Source organism: Lygodium microphyllum, chromosome 7 (genome assembly GCF_053477565.2).
Source record: "Lygodium microphyllum isolate KBCC chromosome 7, Lygodium_microphyllum_v1.1.10, whole genome shotgun sequence".
NCBI classification, from domain to species: Eukaryota; Viridiplantae; Streptophyta; class Polypodiopsida; order Schizaeales; family Lygodiaceae; genus Lygodium; species Lygodium microphyllum.
Window position 1 is genome coordinate 125,174,206 of NC_141141.1, and position 6,179 is coordinate 125,180,384.

Genomic DNA, 6,179 nt, shown 5'->3' on the forward strand with positions numbered 1-6,179 from the left:
TGAAGATCTCAACGGATTATTAAAATCCTAAAGATCTGCTCACTAAAAGTCTCTCAATGGAGCATTTTGCCTTCCTTAGGAAGTTGATGGGCATTGGATGAGATAGTGTATTTCCTCATCCTATTATGTACATTTGTACTTTGTCAAATTTTTCTTATTCTCTCCTCGCTATAGGGGCACATTTTCCTTTACGTGGGAGATTGTTGGGGGTAAAACGCTTGTGTCTAACTGCCCATGTATTCATTACACTGACAATACCCACACACTTGTATAGTGCAAGTGGCAGATACCTATCACTATCACTTTATTCTTCATTCTTTTAGTAACATTTGAATGAGGTCAATCATACATTGTGACTATTGGAGTACCCACATCCTTTGTATCTTGCTCTTGTTCTCTTGCTTCTTCCACCATAGCTCTTGCTTCCACTCGTGTGCTTCCACTTGGGCTTCTCCCTTTATCTTGGCTTATATGTGTACAAGTTGGTGCTATGTATTGTTATTGACGTCTGCTAGTCAATTTGTGCTTGGATCATTCAGCTTTGCGAATTTTGGTATCGTGGCTTCTAGACTCATATTGGAGATATCCAATTCAATAACATATCTCTATAGCTACTCTCCTATTATATTCTATATTTAAGGCGAAAGCATTGATGAATGAATTGATTATTATGCAATATTTAGTATATCTCTATGGATGATATCTAGCATTAAGACAAGATAAATACTAATCATAATGTTAAATTGTTGCATGTGTAATACGAATCTATGGTTTCTTAACAATGAGCTGAAGTCACTTCTCTCTCTCTCTCTCTCTCTCTCTCTCTCTCTCTCTCTCTCTCTCTCTCTCTCTCTCTCTCTCTCTCTCTCTCTCTACATACACAAGACATACACACACACACACACACACACAAAATAGTAGCCATTGGAAATGACATCTTACATGCTCACAATAAGCTAGGCTGAGTTGCACTAAGCACCTATAGGGATAGTGGGGGTGAGTTAACCATGCTTCCACTTGCTCACATTGAAAGGAAGTGGGGTTCTAACGTACTTTAAGTTTTGACACCATTTGAGAAACATAGAGTCGATAGAAATTCGAGTGCTTATTACATGTGTGTAACATATGAAATGAAAGTTTAGAGTTTACATGGCCAAATATTAGACTCGTACGAGATTGCATAATTCATTTCATATGTGTTGTGTGTGCAATGCTTTACTTACAACATCAAACGGGTATTGCATTCTCATTTTAATAATTACAATAGGAGTGTTAATAGGAAAATGCTCTAAGCAATGTAGCGAAATTGGTGAGTCAAGGTGATTGACATTAGCAAACAAAGTAGCAGTAGTTTTAACACTACTTGGTGCACAGATCGGATGCTGTACACTCGCGTAGTGAATGCCGAAAGGTCCCCAAGAACAATAGAACTCTACTTTTTGCACAAAGTTCAAGGTAAAAAGCATGAACGACATGAACAAGAGACCAATTGGGTGCAATCTCCCCCCATGCCTTGTGTGAACGCTCCACAAAGCATGTATTTTTTGTATTAATCATCTTCAAGCTCAAATAATAGCCCAAATTACAAAATAGCAAGCTTTTAACTTTTGAGTTTGCTTTAGTACAAAATAGGAATAAAGCTAACGGGCGGTGCCCAAAGAGTCTGGCATGCCCAATACAATGTCCAAGTAGAAATAACATAATCGTGCACCCGTGCGCATACAAAATAATAATAAATATCCAACGCCTCAATAAATAGGCGTGACAAAATATAGGCGCCATGCCTAAGGTATGCGCCCATTAAAATATATATGATAAATCGAATACTCGCTATCCTCCAATGCTTTCCTCCGCCACTACTGCTAACTCTACACATCAACTGAAGCATTCACAATCGTTAGTAAAATAATACAATTAAACTGACAAAAGTGAATACCTAGCAGTCTTCAGCTACATAAATAAATCAACTGGTTAGAAATCAATCCTAACCTTAATTTATTACGAGTACGCACTCTAAACTCATAAACGTTTATTAATTTAATATGCATTTTGCAGAATCACCCGCTATGGAATCACCCATGTACACACTAAATTAATGAAACGCCCGAAAAGGACATGCGTCCCTATCAACTTCTCGCACAAAGAATCCACTTTGTGTATGAGCCCCGGTCAACAAAGTTTACGGAATCCACCGTAAAACCTCACGAAATCCACCGTGGCACAGAATCCACCGTGAAATATGCCTCCTGGGATAAATCATCCATATGTGGTTCCGTCATCCTGTAAAACTCAAAAGACCTCTCACTCTCAAAATCAAGTTAGCGGGATGAGCGTAGCTCAAGGTCGGGTATACAAGGCTTATATATTTTTGGGTGTGGCTTTCACAATCTTCGTCTTTGACTATTGAGGGATTTGTAATCTTTGAAAAAAAAATCTGTGTTTTATCCTTCTTCGTATGCTGAAAATGCTTCAACAAACCTGCGTATGCGTAGAGTATCTTCCAATGAACAACTTTGCAGTTCGGAGTTTCTACTCAGGAACAGCCCTTCTATGAGTTTTGAACAGAAGTCAGTTTTTGAGTTCAAATGACTTGTCTGACTTGCAGAGTTGCAGACTTATGTGACTTGCAGAGTTCCAGGACTTGCAGAACTTAGTTGATTTATCTGACTTGCAGGATTTAGACTTAGAATACTCGCAGAACTTGAACTTTGCAGACTTGCAGTACTTGAGAGCTTTTGTGTGACCTGTGGCTTAAGTGACTTAGCTTAGTAATAAGCTTAGTAAAAGGGCAGCAAGACGTCGTCGATTCTTAGGGGGGGCCGTTTTTTTTCCACGCAGCGAAAATCACAGACCTCCTCTGATACCTCGCGATGGAATTTTGAAGCTTTAAGCTTCTTTAAGCTTATAAAGCTTTACTACTAAGCTTAATAATAATAAAAGCTTTTAAGCTTTTAGGCCATGGAGTCTTATCTCTATGTATGAAGACAACTTGATGTAGGAGATATCCACGTGGTCCTCCGCCTCTGCAAGCTGGTCCTTCGCAGTCTGATGATGAAAACAGAGGTTCTTGATCGCCAGGAATCCACCCGTATCGACCGTTCGCGACGAGATTGCCCGTAGAGCCCGATCGTTCTAGGAGCTCTACCTTCGCACAAGATGGGTAGCGATTGGAAGCTCTTGATCTCAGCTTCGCTCTGATACCACTGGTGCGCAGATCGGATGATGTACGCTTGCGTAGTGAATGCCGGAAGGTCCCCAAGAACAATAGAACTCTACTTTTTGCACAAAGTTCAAGGTAAAAAGCATGAACGACATGAACAAGAGACCAATTGGGTGCAATCTCCCCCCATGCCTTGTGTGACCGCTCCACAAAGCATGTACTTTTTGTATTAATCATCTTCAAGCTCAAATAATAGCCCAAATTACAAAATAGCAAGCTTTTAGCTTTTGAGTTTGCTTTAGCACAAAATAGGAATAAAGCTAACGGGCGGTGCCCAAAGAGTCTGACATGCCCAATACAATGTCCAAGTAGAAATAACATAATCATGCACCCATGCGCATACAAAATAATAATAAATATCCAACGCCTCAATAAATAGGCGTGACAAAATATAGGCGCCATGCCTAAGATATGCGCCCATCAAAATATAAATGATAAATCGAATACTCGCTATCCTCCAATGCTTTCCTCCGCCATTGCTGCTATCTCTACACATCAACTGAAGCATTCACAATCGTTAGTAAAATAATACAATTAAACCGACAAAAGTGAATACCTAGCAATCTTCAGCTACATAAATAAATCAACTGGTTAGAAATCAATCCTAACCTTAATTTATTACGAGTGTGCACTCTAAACTCATAAACGTTTATTAATTTAATATGCATTTTGCGGAATCACCCATGTATACACTAAATTAATGAAACACCCGAAAAGGACATGCGTCCCCATCAACTTCTCGCACAAAGAATCCACTTTGTGTATGAGCCCTGGTCAACAAAGTTTATGGAATCCACCGTAAAACCTCACAGAATCCACCGTGGCACGGAATCCACCGTGAAATATGCCTCCTGGCATCACTACTTGACAAACATATAGTAGATGGACAATTGAGTACTTACATGTGCACTATATATGCAATTAAAGTTTATGAGTTTAAGTCCCCCCCATATTAGACACATATAGGAGTATTTGCTTCATTCTATATATGCCATGTGCAATGTTTGGTATATAACACCAAAATAGTGGCTTGAAGGACAATACTTTTTTAAATAAATCATCTAAAAGTGTGCATTTTTGGGGCGAACAATGTGGGGAGAGAAGGAGAGAGAGAGAAAGAGAGAGAGGACAGATGTTCATTTGAAAAAGTAAACCATCCAACAAAATTTTGAGCACCTTTGGGGTTTGGTTTCCATGAGCTTAATTTAGACTTCGATTGTCCATATAGAAGTGCATTGTGAAATTACAATGATTGAACATCGATAACAAAGTTTATAATGTGAAACCTTTTATATAAAATCGACGTGATAGTTGTTCTTTAAATCTTGACCCTTGAGTTGGATATCCATACAGAAATTTCCTCTCATTCATAAAATGCTATGCTTTCTAGTGGGAAGTTAAGTATAGAGGTAGGTACCAAATAGAGATGATAATGAGTGACCACACAACCCCATGCACAAGTGGGCAACACATGCATGCACTAAAGATGATAATGAGTGACCACACAACCCCATCCACAAGTGTGCAACACATGCATGCACAAAAGATGATAATGAGAACTCTCACACCCAGTATTTTCAAACACTAACCTTTTATTCACACACACACACACACATTTTGTCATGATTTATATTATTTCCTTGATTAGGTGATATGGTCATTAGTATGATCATTAATGGTTATGATTTTGTTGCACACATTGCTGCAATCAACTCAGCCAAATAGACGAATACTAATTATTATAATTAAGTCATGCAATTAAGGGTGCCCCCTCATGGTAATACATTGTTTATTATTTACAAAAAAAAAAATTGTATTTACACAATCTCTTATTGCATGAATGTGAAGATGAACTAGCCAAAAGCATATGCAATTAGCATGCCATGATGCTCTCACACACACAGAGTTTCTCTCAAATGGTGTGTTTACAATTAGGCAAAGTTAAAAGAAGAGAGGGCACGTGGCACCATCATTGTGATAGTTCAACAATCATTGCGATACTTGACATGGCACAACACATGGTTGACACACGTATTCGATCAAGCAAATTATTAAGTGTAAGAAGGCTTCAAAATTTCCCTTAAAAATTGGCATTCCTTTAATAAGAAAGAGGCTTTGCAAATGAAACTTGTAGTTTATCGAGTGTGAGACTTAAAAAAACTATTTGAAATAAATTGTTAACTTCTTATTTATGGACGTTACTAGCACGGAAGAAGTGCCCTCGAAACTTCAAAGGGCCATTTGTTGCTGTGGAGAAGGGAAAAACGAATAACATTGCGCCCAAAAGGGCGATAAGTTGCTTTGTAGAAGGGGGGGGGGGGGGGGGGGGCAGGCGCAACATTTGTTGCTGTGGAGAAGGGCGCAAAAAACTTCCATTGCCGGGATTTGAACCCGGGTCGCCTGGGTGAAAGCCAGGTATCCTAACCGGACTAGACGACAATGGATTGAGAGGAACAGGCAGCAAATTGCTATATAACACTAAATGTTAATATACTGCATTTTTTTGCAGCTTCCCAGATGCATAAAACGATGCGGCAGGATGCACAAGCACGAGTGGGTTTTGCAACGTCACATCAGCGCCGCGTTGACGCCTCACTTTATTCTATCAAACGCAGCACTGAACGCGCGCGCGCGCGCGAGAGAGAGAGAATCAGGCCAAAGCCGCAAATGAAGGCTTTCACTGGCCAACTTTCTCACATGTTTTTGCAATAAGAAATTCACGTGAAGGTGATTGGATACATGAATGCGTTGCATGGAACAAGAGAGATTGTGGAAGGATAGTCGGATATAAGAAAAAAGGGTAGCTCTCGAGCTTCAACGACTCTGGCGATTTATGAACATTTTGCAATGTGCAGGAAAGAGGAGACTGACTCATGTTTTCAGCCGTTCTAAGGTGAATCTTTGCTTTCAAGCACGCAGAAGGCAAAACCATCGACAATATAGGACAATTGGGTTTTGG

The 6,179-nt window shown here is 39.5% G+C and overlaps 1 non-coding gene across 1 annotated transcript; it reads right to left on the reverse strand.

The window, feature by feature from the left end:
- Positions 1–5,590: 5,590 nt before the first annotated feature.
- Positions 5,591–5,664, reverse strand: TRNAE-UUC (transfer RNA glutamic acid (anticodon UUC)). Its single transcript has one exon. It is a non-coding gene; the product is annotated as a tRNA-Glu (tRNA).
- Between the last annotated feature and the right edge of the window lie 515 nt (positions 5,665–6,179).